The 19,095-nt window shown below is 44.6% G+C and overlaps 1 non-coding gene across 1 annotated transcript; it reads left to right on the top strand.

Moving 5' to 3' along the window:
* Positions 1–18,326: 18,326 nt before the first annotated feature.
* LOC119923116 lies at positions 18,327–18,464 on the top strand. The gene has a single exon (XR_005448770.1). It is a non-coding gene; the product is annotated as a small nucleolar RNA SNORA7 (small nucleolar RNA).
* Positions 18,465–19,095: the final 631 nt, after the last annotated feature.

Genomic DNA, 19,095 nt, shown 5'->3' with positions numbered 1-19,095 from the left:
ATTTCCACTGTGCTTTTTTTAAAACTCGGTTTTTACGAGTATGAGTTTTTCTCAGTGTTTCGATTGTATGTGAAAAAGGAAGTCAATATTTTTACCAGTTGAGATTATAATTAAATATTGTGATAAGTTTGAGTTTAGCATTTTTCATGCACAGCTCATTTTCATGGCCCTCTTCGTGTGCCTGGCATTGTTGTGTCCTGACTCAGATCTCAGCTAGAAATTACACCTTGTTGCTTTTCAGCATCTCCATTAAAATACATTCCTGCCAGCTAAATCAGCACACATATTAATGAGGCTTCAGAAGAATAATTAAGCCATGAATAACAAATAGCTTCACTTAACTTTTCCTGAATGGGGAGAGAATGTTTTTTATGTACCAGAGGATTTTATATTACATAAAAAAATTGGCACTTTTATTGTTCAAAGACTCATTACTTTAAACAGATTGCCTGATAATTCCTCTTTTAACAAAATGGCGATTTACATAAGAATGTGGTGTAGTAGTATATATCATATTTCTTCATTGTGCTGGGAGATTTTGTAGTGGAAAATGAATCATTTCAGAAGCTTCCTTTATTTTTATTTAAAATTGTATTAGAGCTGCAGCAGTCTGTAATAGGTTTGGGAGCATCCTGAAAACAGGGACTTAGGTTTGAAAGGTCAGCTGGTAATACCCAGGATAAATCTGAAATCCATTCATTCATTCAATCGTATTTGTTGAGCACTTACTGTGTGCAGAACACTGTACTAAGCGCTTGGGAAGTACAAGTGGGCAACATATAGAGACAGTCCCTGTCTAATAATGGGCTCACAGTCTAGAAGCGATTGAAATGAGTGGAAACCACCCACATTTTAACAGCTTTAAAGATCTTTCACTCCGTGACTGAACTAACTGGGCTAGCTTCAGACATTTGGCTACCCGAGTCAGGAAAGTGCTTGCCATCCTTCCCTATCCTACCCATACACAGTTCTGTATGACGTCTTTATATCACTCTTTTTTTAAAATGGTATTTGTTAAGCACTTACTATGTGCCAGGCACTGTTCTAAGCACTAGGGGAGATACAAGCTAATCAGGTCCCACATGGGTCTCACAGTCTTCATCCCCCTTTTACAGATGAGGTAACTGAGGCTCAGAGAAATGAAATGACTTACCCAAGGTCACACAGCAGACAAGTGGCAGAGACTGTAGGTGCTTGCTGATGGTGATGGTGTTATTTAATAATAATAAAAATAATAATGTTGGTATTTGTTAAGCTCTTACTATGTGCAAAGCACTGTTCTAATCGCTGGGGAGGTTACAAGGTGATGAGATTGTCCCATAAGGGAGCTCACAGTCTTCATCCCCATTTTCCAGATGAGGGAACTGAGGCCCAGAGAAGTGAAGTGACTTGCCCAAAGTCACACAGCTGACAAGTGGTGGAGCTGGGATTTAAACCCATGACCTCTGACTCCAAAGCCCTCACTCTGTCCACTGAGCCACGCTGCTTCTCTGCCGAATTGTTGCTGAATTGTACTTTCCAAGCACTTAGTACAGTACTCTGCACACAGTAAGTGCTCAATAAAAGCGATTGAATGAATGAATGAATGAATGAATGTTGTTTCCGCAAGCATCAAACAACAGGTGAGCCTTGGTCCTGAGACTTCGGGCCCAGAAATCTGTGCAGAGGAATTGTTTATAAAGCTCACGGTTTGCAGTGTCACACACACTCTTTCTCATCCCTGCCCATCCTGTACCCCCTGAGACTCCGATGCCAGAAGTGAGATTCATTCAATCGTATTTATTGAGAGCTTAATGTGTGCAGAGCACCATACTAAGCGCTTGGGAGAGTACATTTCCTGCCCACAGTGAAGGATGCCCCCAGAGAAATGCTGTAGGTTCATATGACATCATTTTTTTATAATGGCATTTATTAAGCGCTTACTATATGCAAAGCACTGTTCTAAGCGCTGGGGAGGTTACAAGGTGATCAGGTTGTCCCACGGGGGGCTCACAGTCTTCATCCCCATTTGACAGATGAGGGAAATGAGGCACAGAGAAGTTAAGTGACTTGCCCAAAGTCACACAGCAGACAAGTGGCAGAGCCGGGGTTTGAACCCGTGACCTCTGACTCCAAAGCCCGGCTCTTTCCACTGAGCCATGCTGCTTCTCATTTGGAATCAATCAGTCATTTGCCATCAATCAAAAGTATTTATTGAGAGGCAGTGTGGCTTAGTGGATAGAACACGGGCCTGGGAGTCAGAAGGTCATGGGTTCCAAACCTGGCTCTGCCACATGTCTGCTGTGTGACCTTGGGAAAGTCACTTCACTGGGCCTCAGTTACCCCATCTGTAAAAGGGGGATTAAGAGTGTGAGTCCCATGTGGAACAGAGACTGAGTTCAACCTGATTAACTTGTATCTACCCCAGCACATAGAACAGTGCTTGGCACATAATAAGTGTCACACACTGGAAAGAGCACGGGCTTCAGAGTCAGAGATCATGGGTTCAAATCCCGGCTCCGCCACTTGTCAGCTATGTGACTTTGGGCAAGTCACTTAACTTCTCTGTACCTCAGTTACCTCATTTGTTGTAAAATGGGGATGAAGACTGTGAGCCCCCCCATGGGACAATCTGATCACCTTGTAACCTCCCCAGTGCTTAGAACAGTGCTTTGCACATAGTAAGAGCTTAATAAATGCCATCATTATTATTATAATAAGCATTTAACAATTACCACAATTATTGTTATAATTGTACTACTGTACTCAGCACTTGGGAGAGTTTCAGTAGTATTAATAGATACATCCTTGTCTTCAAAGAGCTTGCAGTCTAGCAGACGCTAAGCATTTAGAACAGTGCTTTGCACATAGTAAGCGCTTAACAAATACCATCATGTATATATATAAATTATAGATAGGAGGCAGCAATGGAGTATAAAGACATAAGTGCCATGGGGAATATTCTGTATGACACCACTACATTACACTACCTATGTGTAGCGTAATGTAATGATGTCATACAGAATATTGACTTGGCACAGAGTTACATGATGATGTCGTATGGAATTTGTTCCTGCCTTGGGGTTGGAGGGTTGGGGGGGAAGTGTAGGGAAGGCAGATGTGTGCAAATGGTATAGACAGCCTGCCCTGAATACACTTGATGTGAAAGTAAGATTAAGTATGCTTCTGTGGGATAAATTTGGGGTGATAAAATAGGTGCAATTCAATCAGCACAAACAATTTCAGGATCAATCGATCAGTGGCATTTATTGAGCCCTTACTATGTGCAGAGCACTGTTTAAAGCGCTTGGGAAAGTACAATACAAGAGAACTAGCAGAAACGTTCCCCACCCATAATGAGCTTACAAGTTACAAGAATGAGTTAAAGGACTGAAGTTGGTCACAGACTTTGAGCCCAAAAAATCTGCCTTGAAGACTTGTAAGCGCTAGGCTGTAAACTCCTTGTGGACCGGGAATGTGTCTGTTTATTGTTCTGTTGTACTTTCCCAAGAACTTAGCACAGTAAGTGCTCAGTGAATACAATCAAATGAATCACCAGCCACTGCAAATCTGGTCATAGAGAGTTTGGTCTCCACTACGGCATCGTGGGGATTCCTCACTCTAAGGGTCTTTTTCGACTGTCTCTGACCACAGCCTCCCACCTTCTCCAGGGCTTAGATGGGTGTTTGGGTGAGAGAGACTGGCAGATAGGTTCACTGACGGTGCTCCCCTGCAACTGTGGAAAACCTGGGAAACCAACTAGATGGCAGGGAGAAGACCTGGCCAACTTGGAGGACAGAGGGAATTGTGGATTTCCCGCAGAGCTGTAAGAATTTATTTTAGTCTTGAGCTGTGGCCATCTGTGTTTTGCACGGATATTGCCATCCCTTACCTCAGATCTGGATTTAGCTATTATCAGCTTATGGGGTTCATCCCTGCAGGAAGTTTGTGCAAAAAGAACATTTCAGTAGGTTCCAGAGAGGTTTGGATGAATTTGTGGTGAGCAGTCCACAGTGGGTCCCTAAGAGAAAACCAGGGGAGGTTGAGATCCACTGTAACTTAGAAGAAGAGGCATGGCCTAGGGGATAGTGCATGGGCCTGGGATTCAGAAGGTCCTGGGTTCTAATTCCGACTCTGCAGCTTGTCTGCTGTGTGACCTAGGGCAAGTCACTTAACGTCTGTGTGCCTTGGTTACCTCATCCATAAAATGGGGATGAAGACTGTGAGCCCAGTGTGGGGCAGGGACTGTGTCAAACCTAATTCCCTTGTATCTGCCCCAGCAGTTAGTACAGTGTCTGGCACATAATAAGTTCTTAACAAATATCACAATTATTATTATTAGTAAAATGGAAGGCAACTATCACCCAGTTCCTCCAAGCATACTGCTGCCATTTGCAGAGGCAGAATCTGGTCTCATTCGGAGTGGATTTAGCTAAAGGCAGCCTCTCCTTCAGAACCGGCCTGTCAGGGAGTTGAGGCCCAGCATCTGATTATGGTATTTAAGTGTTTACTAGGTGCCAAGCACCTGTCTAAGCGTAGGGATGGATACAAAGTAATCAGGTTGGAAGCAGTCCATGTCCAATGTGGGGCTCACGGTCTTAATTCCAATTTGACAGATGAGGGAACTGAGGCACAGAGGAGTTGAGCGACTTGCCCATAGTCGCAAATCAGACATGTCGAGGACCCAGGAATAGAACTCATATCCTCTGCCGCCCATGCTCTTGCCACTAAGCCATGCTAGTCTCAGTCTGGGCCTCCAGAAAGCTGTGCAGTCTAGGTCTATACCAGGGGATGAAGCCTGTGAGCCCCCACATGGGACAACCTGATTACCTTGTATCTACCCCAGCCCTTAGAACAGCGCCTGGCACATAGTAAGCACTATACCATCATTATTATTATTAGTAGTAGTATTATTAATCAATCAATCAATCGTATTTATTGAGCACTTACTATGTGCAGAGCACTGTACTAAGCGCTTGGGAAGTACAAATTGGCAACACATAGAGACAGTCCCTACCCAACAGTGGGCTCACAGTCTATTAACCGCTCTGGATCTCAGTCTCCTCATTTGTAAAAGAGGAATAAGATCCCTGCACACCCTACCACTTTGATTGTAAGCCCAGTGAGGGATTGTGCCTAAACAGATTATCCTGCACTTACCCTAGTGCTTGGAACACAAGTGCCTAATAAATATCATTACTGGTAACACCATTCTGCAGTGCAGAGTCAGATTTTGGACAGCTTGGAATCTATCTCGGCCCGTGGTTTCTCTAGGGATCATGGGTCACCCAAACACCCTTCCCTAACAGCGTGGGTTCCTCTCCTGGAGATTTCTTGATTCATCCTTCAAGAAGCTGGAAGGTGGCAGGGCCTTATCTATGAAGAGGTGCCAGCTCTTAGAACAGTGCTTTGCATGTAGTAAGCACTTGATAAATGCCATCATTATTATTATTAAGAGGCTTACCTCTGCCCTTCCACCCAGGCCCTGGATACAGACCAGTCAGGCAAGCTGCAAGCCTTCTGAGCTTCATTTGTTGGGTGACAAACTAGGCTACTGTTTTCATGTTGTTTTTATTCCACTACTTGATTAATGCCTGATCACCTTGTATCCCCGCCAACGCTTAGAACAGTGCTTCACACATAGTAAGTGCTTAACAAATACCATTATTATTATTATTATTATTGTTAATGTGGCTGCTGACTCCCGTTCACCATAGCACTTCCCAATAAAGTATCTCTACTCTATTACACTTAAGTCTCTTCAAGTGAAGGGGCCAACGCATAATGAATGCTTACATAAATAGAGGCATAAGAGCAGTTCATGAACACACAAACCAATGAAGACCTTCCTTAACTAGGCATTATTTCCTGAGCTCCTAAAAGTCAAACTGTAAGCAAATCCCCCCACCCTGCTAGTATAAGGAGTCGGGCAGACAAGACTTGCATTTGTTTAACTTCTTACACCTGAAGTAGTTTCACAGCCAAAGTTAAGGCTATTGACTAAGCTTAGAGAGAGAGAGAGAGAGAGAGAGAGAGAGAGAGAGAGAGAGAGAGAGAAGAACCCAAACAATAACTGTATAACCAAGAAGGAATCCTCTGATTTGGAGGAAAAGATCCCAACCCAGTTAAGCTGGTGAGGGCTCAGAGAAGGATCTGGGTCAGATCAGAGGGGGATCTGGGGAAGAGTTGGGAAGGTAGAGAAGATTTCTGCTGTGATTGGCAGATGAGCCCTGAGGCAGGAGCAGAAGCTGAACTATGAAATCCAGGTGAGCTTCAAAGGCCTCCCTCCTGCTGAGTTGCCAGCTTCAGTAGACTGGCTTGAGGGACTCTGGGTGAGAGAGCTGTCTTGAGAGTCCAAGTTGTAAACTACGTGCCTAATACAGATAAAAAATAAACTTTTGCCACCCACCCACTTCTTATCCTCATTTTCTCCCCTTCTTCCCCTTCTTTCCCTCTCCTCTCCACACACAAGATGGCTGGCATACCAATCGTTGTTGCCAGGGGGGATATTGGTCAGTGTGGTCTATTTTATTTCTGCAGTCCTTTTTTCATTTCTTCCTCAACCATTTTGGGTCCTGGCAGACCTTCAGTTCTCGGATTTAACCCTCCTGTCAAAATGAATAGAGATGATTTATGTGAAAGAATCAGAAGGATTTTTAGTAAAGGCTAAATATTTTCTCCTGCTTTTTAAAGCAGTTCATTTCCCATTTTTTGGACATCGGTTCCCAATTCCAGATGACCTTATTTTATTTTTTTTATTTTTTTTTTAAACTTAGGTGAATTTGACAATTCCAGCTTGTTTGGCTCTTGTTGCTGGGTTTTCCCCATTCTGATCTTTCCACTGAGCCACGCTGCTTCTCTCAATTAATTGTTAATTAATACTGATAGTAACTAATAATGATTATTATTATGGTGATGTTTATTAAGCTCTTACTATGTGCCAGGAACTGTACTAAATTTTGGGGTGGATACGAACAATTGGGTCGGACAGAGGTCTTGCACCATGTTTTATTTATTTATTTATTTGTTTGTTTGTTTATTTATTTATTTATTTTACTTGTACATATCTATCCTATTTATTTTATTTTGTTAGTATGTTTGGTTTTGTTCTCTGTCTCCCCCTTTTAGACTGTGAGCCCACTGTTGGGTAGGGACTGTCTCTATATGTTGCCAACTTGTACTTCCCAAGTGCTTAGTACAGTGCTCTGCACATAGTAAGCGCTCAATAAATACGATTGATGATGATGATGATTACAATACAATATTAAGAGACAGATTGGGAATATCATGTTTAATTCCATGAGTGAGATTTTTCCTCACATCTCTCCATTGTGTCCTAGTGGAAAGAGCACCGGACTGGGAGACAGGAAACTGGGTTCCAGACCCAGCTCTGACATTGCCTGCAGTGGTGAGCTTGGGCAACTTCTCTGGAGCTCAGTTTCCTCAACTCTAAATTGGGGAGAAAATAGAAGGCCGGCCCTGTGTGGGACAATGACTGCATATGATCTGATAGTCTTGAATCTATCTCTGTGTTTAGCACATAGTCAACCCTTAATAAATACCAGAAGTACTGTTTTCATCCAACAGTTCATTTAAGGCGCATGGAATTATCTGTTGGGTTTGAAAATTGCATCCGTGAGGAAAGGATGGGGCAGATTTAGGTTCTATGACAATCCAGAGAAGTGAAAAGAATCTTTCCACTAGATTAGAGAAGCAGTGTGGCTCAGTGGAAAGAGCATGGGCTTTGGAGTCAGAGGTCATGGGTTCGAATCCCGGCTCCGCCACATGTCTGCTGTGTGACCTTGGACAAGTCACTTAACTTCCCGGAGCCTCAGTTACTCAGTTCCTCTGTAAAATGGGGATGATGACTGTGAGCCCCACTCGGGACAACCTGATCACCTTGTATGCCCCCAGTGCTTAGAACAGTGCTTTGCACATAGTAAGCATTTAACAAATGCCATTATTATTATTATCAAAATGGGCGGGAAAAGGAAAATCAAAGAGATACCCAACCACTTTGCCAGTTTTCCTCCTTAGTCTTCGTAGAGTGATTAATACTCATCTGGTATTACTAGACCATGAGTCCATTGTTGGGTAGGGATTGTCTCTATCTGTTGCCAAATTGTACTTTCCAAGTGCTTAGTACCGTGCTCTGCACACAGTAAACACTCAATAAATACAATTGAATGAATGAATGAATGAATCTGGTACCTAAAGATGCCCAGTTAAAAGGGAAGGATCAAGTATTGTCAGCGGTGCTAGAAGGTGAACATCCTTAATTAATCCTTAATTCCATTTTAAATGGGAAAATGAAGTGGATTTCCAGGGTCATGTGGGAATTTCATAGATGCTGGGAGCTTGTATCCTCGAAAGGAATGGGCCAGTGATTTATCTCCAGATCAGCCTCCCCTATCCTGGCCAGGCTGAATTCCAAAGGGGAACTGGCTGTAGGGATGGATAAGGAGGTTTCGGTTGGGATCCCAAGACTGTAAGCTCGTCCTCTAGACTGTAAGCTCATTGTGGGCAGGGAATGTGCCTAACAATTGTATTCATTGTATTCATTCATTCAATCGTATTTATTGAGCACTTACTTTGTGCAGAGCACTGTATTAAGTGCTCGGGAGAGTCCAACAGAACAATGAACAGATACATTCACTGCCTACAAGGAGTTGACAGTCTAGAGGGATTTTACTCTTCCAAGTGCTTAGCGCAGTGCTCTGCACATGGCAGATGCTCAATGCTACAACTGACTGACAGAGCTGGGACTAGAACATGGCTTGACCCCCAAGACTTTAAGCGCTTAATAAATGTCATCATCATCATCACTTTCCACTGACCCACACTGCCTCTTTAGGAGATGTCATTCGAAGATGGATAGTATCCTCATTGATAGTCCTGTAGAACTGATCAGGCCTTTGAGTGACCACTTTTCCCAAAGGATAGACAGACTCAGACTTAGGCCTGACTCAGTCAGGCCAATGAAGTGGCCTGATAATAATAATATTAATAATAATAATAATAATAATAGTAATAATAAAATAGTACTTGTTAAGCGCTTACTATGTGCCAGGCACTGTACTAAGTGCCAGGGTGGATACAAGCAAATCAAGTTGGACACAGTCCCTGTCCCATGTGGGGCTAACAGTTCCAATCCCCATTTTACAGATCCAGAGTCATGGGTTCTAATCCCGGCTCCTCCACTTGTCAGCTGTGTGACTTTGGCAAGTCACTTAACTTCTCTATGCCTCAGTTACCTCATCTGTAAAATGAGGATTAAGACTGTGAGCCCAATGTGGGACAACCCGATCACCTTGTATCCCCCCAGTGCTTAGAACAGTGCTTGGCACATAGTAAGCGCTTAACAAATGCCATCATTATTATGAGGTAACTGAGGCACAGAGAAGTGAAGTGCCTTGCCCAAGGTCACACAGCACTAACCTTGGTATGGAACAATTTCCATCTGGAGGGAGACCCCCCTCTATTGGCATTGACTCAACTTCAGGGATGTAGCCTAAAGTTGGCCCGCAGGTTTGTGGTTTGCCCTGTTTGCCCCAGCCCTGGCTAGTGACACACTGGCCAGGCTGGTCCATTCTGCAATGTGACCACGAGCTGGCAGTATCACTCCACAGTGCCTTTGGCTCCCTGCCATGGGGCCAACTCCGGGCTCCCTCTCCAAACTTCCAGGAACAGGGCAAGAAAAAACTGGTCCATCACTCAGGCATCCATCCGACCCCCATATACCAAGGCCTCGTGGCGGTTAAAAATGTCCAGCGTCTCAAGAGAAAGAAACTTATTTAGGGAGGCATCATGGCCTAGGAAAAAAAAACACAAAAACGTGGGGTTAGGAAGTAAAGAGATCTGGGTTCTGACCCCAGCTATGCCCCTGGCCTGCTGTGTGAGCCCCAGTAAGTGACTTAGCCACTCCAGCCTCACTTTCCTCATCTGTAAAATGAGGACAAAGATGCCTGCTCTGTCCTTCCCCTCTCCATCCCCCCCGCCTTACCTCCTTCCCTTCCCCACGGCACCTGTATATATGTATATGTGTTTGTACATATTTATTACTCTATTTATTTATTTATTTTACTTGTACATATCTATTCTACTTATTTTATTTTGTTAATATGTTTTGTTTTGCTCTCTGTCTCCCCCTTCTAGACTGTGAGCCCACTGTTGTGTAGGGACCATCTCTATATGTTGCCAACTTGTACTTCCCAAGCGCTTAGTACAGTGCTCTGCACACAATAAGTGCTCAATAAATACGATTGATTGATTGATTGATTCTTCTCCCACTCCCTTCTGTGTCGCCCTTGTAGCTGGATTTGTTCCCTTTGTTCACCCCTCCCTCAGCCCCACAGCACTTACGGACCTATCCATAACTTAGTTATTTATGTTAATGTCTGTTTCCCCCTCTAGACTGTAAGCTCGTTGTGGACAGGGAATGTGTCTACCAACTCTGTTATATTGTACTCTCCCAACGCTTATTCATTCATTCATTCATTCATTCATTCATTCAATCGTATTTATTGAGCACTTACTGTGTGCAGAGCACTGTACTAAGTGATTGGGAAGTACAAGTTGGCAACATATAGAGACGGTCCCTACCCAACAGCAGGCTCACAGTCTAGAAGGCAGAGACAGACAACAAAACAAAACATATTAACAAAATAAAATTAATAGAATAAATTTGTACAAATAAAATGAGTACTAAATACATATATACAGGTACTGTGGGGAGGGGAAGGAGGTAAGGCAGGGGGTGGGGAGGGGGAGTACAGTACAGTAGTACAGTAAGCTTAGTACAGTAAGCACCCAGTAAATTCGATTGATTGATTGATTGATTGATTACACCTCTTCCTGTGAAAACAAATTCCCTATCCTTACCAGCAGTTGTGAGGGACCCTATTGAAAGAATCAAGAAGGGAGCATCATTAGATAGATGCCTGGGTCAGACAAAACCTGAAGAAGGCCCAACTCTGCCACTTGTCAGCTGTGAGGCCTTGGGCAAGCCACTTAACTTCTCTGTGCCTCAGTTACCTCATCTGTAAAATGGGATTAAGACTGTGAGCCCCACGTGGGACAACCTGATCACCTTGTATCCCCCAGCACTTAGAACAGTGCTTTGCCCATAGTAAGCACTTAGTAAATGCCATTATTATTATTATTATTCAATTCTTTCATTCGGCCATATTTATTGAGCACTTACAGTGTGCAAAGCCCTGCACTGAGCGCCCGGGCAAGTATGATCTAACAGTAAACACATTCCCTGCCCACAGAGAGCTTACAGTCACGAGGCAGGGGATGTGTGACACTCAGTGTGATCCCCAGGCCGTTCTCCTGAAGAAGGCTTGCCTCTCTGCTCCCTTCTCCGCTCTCTGAGGCAGCCAGTCAGCTTGGCTGCTGTTAGACTGTTGGCTGTCAGATCTCAAAGGGACTTCAGCAAAAGGAGCAAGAGATCCAGCTGCTTCCACAGGAATTTTTCATCAGCTGAAGCTAAGGCAGATCACTCGCTAATGGAGATAAAAGTGAGAAGACTAACATTGGTATTTATGAAGTGCTCACGATGAGCCGAAGACTGGTAATTCCTTGCAGAAGCAGCGTGGCATAGTGCATAGAGGCCGGGCCTGAAAATCAGGAGGTCATGGGTTCTAATCCCGGCTCCGCCACTTGTTTGCTGTGTGATCTTGGGCAAGTTACTTCATTTCTCTGGGCCTCAGTTACTTCATCTGTAAAATGGGGATTGAGGCTGTGAACCCCATGTGGGACAGGGACTGTGTCCAACGCTATTTGCTTATATAATAATAATATGATGATGATGATGGCATTTGTTAAGTGCTTACTATGTGCAACGCATTGTTCTAAGCACTGGGGAGGATACGAGGTGATCAGGTTGTTCCACGTGGGGCTCATGGTCTTAATCCCCATTTTACAGATGAGGTAACTGAGGCCCAGAGAAGTTAAGTGACTTGCCCAAGGTCACACAACTGACAAGTGGCGGAGCCGGGATTTGAACCCATGACCTCTGATTCCCAAGCTCGGGCTTTTTCCACTGGGCCATGCTACTTCTTCTTGATTGATTGATTACACCTCTTCCACGCTGCTTATATCCAGCCTAGCACTTAATACAGTGCCTGGCACATAGTAAGTGCTTAACAAATACCATAATAATATTAATTAGAGAAGCAGCATGGCTCAGTGGAAAGAGCACGGGCTTTGGATTCAGAGTTCATGGGTTCAAATCCCAGCTCCGCCAATTGTCAGCTGTGTGACTTTGGGCAAGTCACTTAACTTCTCTGTGCCTCAGTTACCTCATCTGTAAAATGGGGATTAAGACTGTGAGCCCCCTGTGGGACAACCTGATCACCTTGTAACCTCGCCAGTGCTTAGAACAGTGCTTTGCACATAGTAAGCTCTTAATAAATGTCATTATTAACAGTATTAGTAATAATAATAATTACTTGGTCATCAGATCGGGCCCAGTTCCTGTCCCACATGGTACTGGTCTAAGTGGGATTGAGAGCTGGTATCCCAGCCCTATTTTGCAGAAGAACAAACTCAGGCCCAGAGAGGTTAAGTGATTTGGCCAAAGTCACACAGCAGTCCAGGGGCAGAGGTAGGATTAGAACCTGGATCGCCTGCCTCCCGGAACCCAAGAGCTCTCTTCTAGGTTTCTGAACTATGCTACTGGCTCCAGTGTTCTGGCCAAGATACAGACTGTCTACATGAATTTTCAAGGATGTATTGATGAATAAAGAGGACATAGGCCCAGGCCAGATGAACATGCCTGGAGATCATTAAATGAGACATTGTTCGATCATTCCTGCATGTAATCAGCAACAATGTTTGTGGTTAGACCAGTTAAATAAACATACAGATGAGAGGATGACTCATTAAATCCGGAATCTGTTGCTGCCTTAGGTAGTGTCATTTCACAAGGAGAAAATATTCTCAGATAATAGTTTTGGCGACACTGCCTGGACTGAGTTGGGGGTCAAAGGCATGTGTGGCTCAATGGAAAGAGCACAGGCTTTGGAGTCAGAGGTTGTAAGTTCAAACCCTGGCTCCGCCAGTTGTCAGCTGTGTGACTTTGGGCAAGTCACTTAACTTCTCTGGGCCTCAGTTACCTCATCTGTAAAATGGGGATTAAGACTGTGACCCCCTTGTGGGACAACCTGATCACCTTGTAACCTCCCCAGCGCTTAGAACAGTACTTTGCACATAGTAAGCACTCAACAAACGCCATCATTAAGAAGACAGATGAGGTGGTGGGGGGGTCTCAGTTTGTATTCCACCCTTTTTCAGGTGAATGTAGAACTATTTGGGGCATTGGTAGTAATGTTCTTATTCTTTTTTATATTGTATATTTGATAATGTGTGTCTGCCGGCCTTTCCCCTTTGACTGCCATCTCCTCAAGGGCACATACTCAAGGATATTCACTCATTTGATCGTATTTATTGAGCACTTACTGTGTGCAGAGCACTGTACTAAACGCTTGGGAGAGTACAATTCAACAATAAACAAGGATAGGCCTTCCAGGAGTGGCTTCCAAATGCCAAGTACAGTGCTCTGTTCTCAGTTGGCATGTAATGCGTTGCTCTGCACTCAGCAGGAACAGTGTTCTGCACCAAGTACATTCCAAGGACTTTGATCTCTATGGAGTAGTAGGAGGGGTAATGGTATTTATTGATCTCCTCTGGTTGCAGGGCACTGTATTAAGTTCTGTATAAAGAGTTGCATTCTGCACCCTGATGATGCTCAGTAAATCCTGACGATGCTGACTTTTGGATCCTCCAGAAGTAACATGGTGTAGTGGATAGAGTACGGCCTGGGAGTCAGAAGGTCATGGGTTCTAATCTCAGCTCTGCCACTTTTCTGCTGTGTGACCTTGGGAAAGTCACTTCACTTTTCTGGGCCTCAGTTGCCTCATCTGTAAAACGAGGATTGAGACTGTGAGCCCCATGTGGATCAGGGCCTGTGTCCAACTGATTCGCTTGTATCCACCCCAGTGCTTAGTACAGTGCCTGGCCCACAATAAGCACTTAACAAATGCCACAATTATTATTCCCATCTCCTCCCAGGCTCCAGTGAGAACTGCCCCCTGGCTTTTAATTAGTAGAAACTGTGCATCATTTTCTTTTTTGCTTTTTTACCACCTGGACTCTCCTTTTTCTGCTTCTCTGTAGGACCAGGATACTCAGTGGGTTGGGCTGGAGAAGCTGTGGGGAGAAGAGTGGAAATAAATCACCTTTGGCAGCACAGGAAGTTGTTTTAAGTCTCCTGCCCTGGGGCAGACCAACCCCTTTTGGCCAAGAGAGGGCTGAGCCTCTACTGCCACTTGTCTATTGTGGAACCTTGGGCAAGTCAACTTCTCTGTGCCTCAGTTACCTCATCTACAAAATGGGGATCGAGACCATGAGTCCCGTGTGAGACGTGGACTGTGTCCAACCTGAGTAGCTTGTATCTCCCTCAGTGCTTAGTACAGTGCCTGGCACATAATAAGTGCATGACAAATATCTTTTAAAAACAAAAGTATGAGAAAGAGTTGCCTTCTCAGTTTAACCCAAAGACTGTTTCCATTTCAGTCTGCTGAAAGTTGAAAGTCTCTCACCTCTGACAGCAGATAATCATAATTGCAGTATTTGTTTAAGCAATTATTATGTGCCAAGCTCTGTGCTAAGAGCTGGGGTAGATACAATCAGATCAATCAATCAATCAATCAATCAGTTGTATTTATTGAGCACTTACTGTGTGCAGAGCACTGTACTAAGCGCTTGGGAAGTAAAAGTTGGCAACATATAGAGACAGTCCCTACCCAACAGTGGGCTCACATTTCTAAAAGAGTGGGCTCACAGTCTAAAAGATCAGACACAGTCCCTGTCCCACATGGGCCTCACAATCTAAAGGGGAGGGACAACAGGTATTGACTCTCCATTTTACAGTTGAGGAAACTGAGGCACCAAGAAGTGAAGTGATTTGTCCAAGGTCACCCGGCAGGTACGTGGCAGAGACGAGATTAGAACCAACGTCCCCTGATTCCCAGGCTTGTGATCTTCCCACTGGAGCACGATCTAGGCACGGAGTCTAGAGAAACTCTACCTGGAGAAATCGAGGTCCTGGATAAACTGGTCTCGTGCCCATTTTCTCATTATCAGCCCTGAGCAAATCAATGAGTTAATCAGTGGTATTTATTGTCTTCTGACTGCAAAATACCATACTAAGTGGATGACGGCAACAAAACATACAGTCCCTGCCTTGAAGGAGATGTCAGTCTATTGTGGGAGTTGGACACACACAAATGATTCACAAATCCCAGAAGCAGGGGGGAAGTGAGGACACACACACATCTCCACCGCAGACAAAACTCTGGTTCTGGGACATCCTCTAGGTTGGGGAGGAAAATGATAATCCCTCTTTGAGCCCCGTCCCACCACCAGCCCTTTGCCTTAAGTCAGATATCTCATCAGCATAGTACAGTCTATTTCGGGCCTGTATCTTTCTGGTACTGCCAGTCTTCCAAGCAGGGAGAGCTTTTCCTTGAGACTCTTGAGCGTCTTTGGTCAAGCTACTTTTTCCCCGTATCCCTCCTAGAATCAAGCAAAATTTGACACTAACGTACCTGAAAATTATCGGCTGTCTCTCTCACCTTCTCTTTCCCTCTCCCTCCTCTCTCCATCCCATATTCACCCTCCATCTCTCCCTCTCTCAGGGCTCAGCTCCAGCTCTGGAGAAGGAAAAATAAAAACATGACACTAATGGACTTCTCCTGTTCTCTTTTCAGGGGAACAGCAGCGTCCCATGCATATCCAACCATCTGACTTCGGATCCATTAGCGACATCTTGCTCTGGGTAAGGAGTTGTGTGGTTTCTCTCGTCTCTTCCTCTCCTCCATTAAGCATGATACTTCCACCCCCAACTGGCATTTTTCAAACTGACTCAAGTACAGCAGGTTCTTTTATTCTTCAAGGAGTCAAATGTGCTAACATTTCCTGAGCTGGCTGCCAGCGTGGGATCTCCGAGGCAAAGGGCGAGGACTTTTTTTGAGATGTCTATTTCTAGTTACTCACCACCCGGGCAGCTGAATGGACGAAAGGGGAGCAGGGGTCCCAATGGCCCCGGTGAGGGGGAGACCAGCCACTATCCTTCACAGTCCTTGGAGGAGGCCTCTTAATTCGCTCTGCTGTTTCATTCATTCATTCATTCAATTATATTTATTGAGAGCTTACTGTGTGCAAAGCACTGTACTAAGAGCTTGGGAGAGTGCAATACAACAACAAGCAGACACAGTCCCTGCCTGTAATTAGCTCACAGTCTAGAAGCCTAGTGTTTAGGCTAGTGTCATCAGCTCTGGTTCTCATTTTAGAAAACTTTCCCCATCCAACCGCTCCGAGGTCCTGTGGAAATTAGTGCCAATTAATGAGCCCGGTTTTCCCCTTGGGAGACTCAGAAGGGTGCTAATTCTGAGTCTGCTTATGTCTCTTCTTCCCACTGGCCAGGATCGCTGCTCGAGCCAAAGCCCAACAGGTAGAGGTGTCAGCAGCCACAAATCAGGAAAACAAACACACACACACACACACACACACACACACACACACACACACACACACACACACACACACACGAGCATGGAGATTTTCAGCCCACACATTTTGCTTCTATAATACCTCGATCTTGTCTATCTCACAGCCAACATCTCACCCCTGCCCTGCCTCTGGCCTGGAATGCCCACCCTCTTCAGATCCTTCTACAGCCCAGCCCTCTTTCTCCAGCCCAGCCCACACCTTCCGCTCCTCTGACGCTAATCTCCTACTGTGCCTTGTTCTCGCCTGCCACACCATCAACCCCCGGCCCATGTTCTCCCCCTGGTCTGGAATGCCCTCCTTCCACACATCCGCCAAGCTAGCTCTCTTCCTCCCTTCAAAACCCTACTGAGAGCTCACCTCCTCCAGGAGGTCTTCCCAGATTGAGCCCCTTTTTCCTCTCCCCCTCCCCATCCCCCCCGCCCTTCCTCCTTCCCCTCACCACAGCACCTGTATATATGTTTGTACAGATTTATTACTCTATTTATTTTACTTGTAAGTATTTACTTTTCTATTTATTTTGTCAATGATGTGCATCTAGCTTTACTTCTATTTATTCTGATGACTTGACACCCGACCACATGTTTTGTTTTGTTGTCTGTCTCCCCCTTCTAGACTGTGAGCCTGTTGTTGGGTAGGACCATCTCTATATGTTGCCAACTTGTACTTCCCAAGTGCTTAGTACAGTGCTCTGCACACAGTAAGCGCTCAATAAATACGATTGAATGAATGAATGAATGAATGACAAACAATGATTTTTCCCACCTTCAGAGCCTTCTGGAAGTCACGTCACCTCCAAGAGGCTTTCCCTGACTGAGCCCTCATTTCCTCCTTTCCCACTCCCTTCTGTGCCGTTCTGATTTGCTCCCTTTATTCACTCCTCCCTCAGCCCCACAGCACAGCATAGGTCCATAGCTGTCATTTGTTTTTTTATAATAATGTCTGCCTCCCCCTCTAGACTGTGAGTTCACTGTGGCTGGGAATGTGTCTATCAACTCTGTTGTACTGTACTCCCCCAAGAGCACAGTAAGTGCTAAATAAATATGATTGATTGAACACAACAGAGCCACTGAAGACAGCATGATCTATAATAATTTAATACGATGGAATTTATTAAGCACTTACTATGTGCAAAGCATTGTTCTAAGCACTGCTTTGCTCTTGTGATTTCCAGGTTTTTTTCTTTCCTCTACCTCTTCTCCCCTGCCCACGATTCCTGATCCAGATCCCTGCCACCAGAAGTGAAGCAGCAATGACCATTAGTGACAGGAACTTTCAAAGCAGTTTAAACCCAAAGGACTTGTGAGACCAATCTCTACCAAATTTTAATCGGCTTGCTACTTGGATGGTAAACTCTTACTAAGGAAGGTGGTTTGTAAGAGGAAAGTAGAATCTATGCATGACCTGGCAGAAAGAACCTGGGCCTGGGTTCTAATCCTGGCTCTGCCAATTGCTTGCTGGGTGACCTTGGGTAAGTCACTTAATTTCTCTGTGCCTCAATTTCCTCAGCTGTAAAATAGAAATTAGATACCCGTTTTCCCTCCTAGACTGTAAGCTTGTTGTGGGAAAGGAATATGTCTGTTACATTGTTATTGCATACTCTCTCAAACACTTAGTATAATGTTCTGCACACAGTAAGCACACAATAAATGTGATTGACTGACTGACTCTGTGCCTCAGTTTCCTCATCTGTAAAATAGGGACCTACTTACTTAGATTGTGAGCTCCATGTAGACAGGGACTTTGATTATATTGTATCTACCCCAGGGCTACCCCTCTCAGGGTCAAACTTGGAGAGTTTCCAGTACTCTACCAATCTCGACTACGGGAGGGAGAGTCAAGCAGAGGCCTACCCATTCCATTCCTAGCTTGGCCAGTAGCTAATGAGTGGAAGGCAATCTGCTACAAGTCAAAATTCACCTGTGCTGGGCATCTGAGGCATGGGAAAGAGCCGAGGGCAAAGACTCAAGTTTACCTTGGGAAAGGAGGCAGTGAAAAACCACTTCCAAATTTTTACCAAGAAAACTCTCTGGATCTACTACCAGAACGATTGCAGATGGAGGTGGGGCGTTCTGGGGGAGATGTTTTCATGGCGTCGCTACGGGCCGGAGATGACTCGACGGCATAAAACAACACAAGACCCGAGGGCTTAATACAGTGCACACAGTAGGCACTTAACAGAGACCACCATTATTACCCCAACTTATATTGGCATTGCGGAGGCAATCAATCAATCAATCAATCATATTTATTGAGCACTTACTGTGTGCAGAGCAGTGTACTAAGCGCTTGTGAAGTACAAGTTGGCAACATATAGAGATGGGCCATACCCAACAGTGGGCTCACAGTCTAGTAGGGGGAGACAGACAACAAAACAAAACATATTAACAAAATAAATAGAATAGATATGTACAAGTGAAAAACATAAATAAATAAATAGAATAATAAATATGTACAAACATATATACATTTATACAGGTGCTGTGGGGCAGGGAAGGAGGTAAGACGGAGGGGATGGAGAGGAGGACGAGGGGGAGAGGA

Source organism: Tachyglossus aculeatus, unplaced genomic scaffold (assembly GCF_015852505.1).
Source record: "Tachyglossus aculeatus isolate mTacAcu1 unplaced genomic scaffold, mTacAcu1.pri scaffold_144_arrow_ctg1, whole genome shotgun sequence".
NCBI lineage: Eukaryota > Metazoa > Chordata > Mammalia > Monotremata > Tachyglossidae > Tachyglossus > Tachyglossus aculeatus.
Note: the sequence above shows the minus strand (reverse complement) of the source record. Positions and strands in the feature narration are given on the sequence as shown.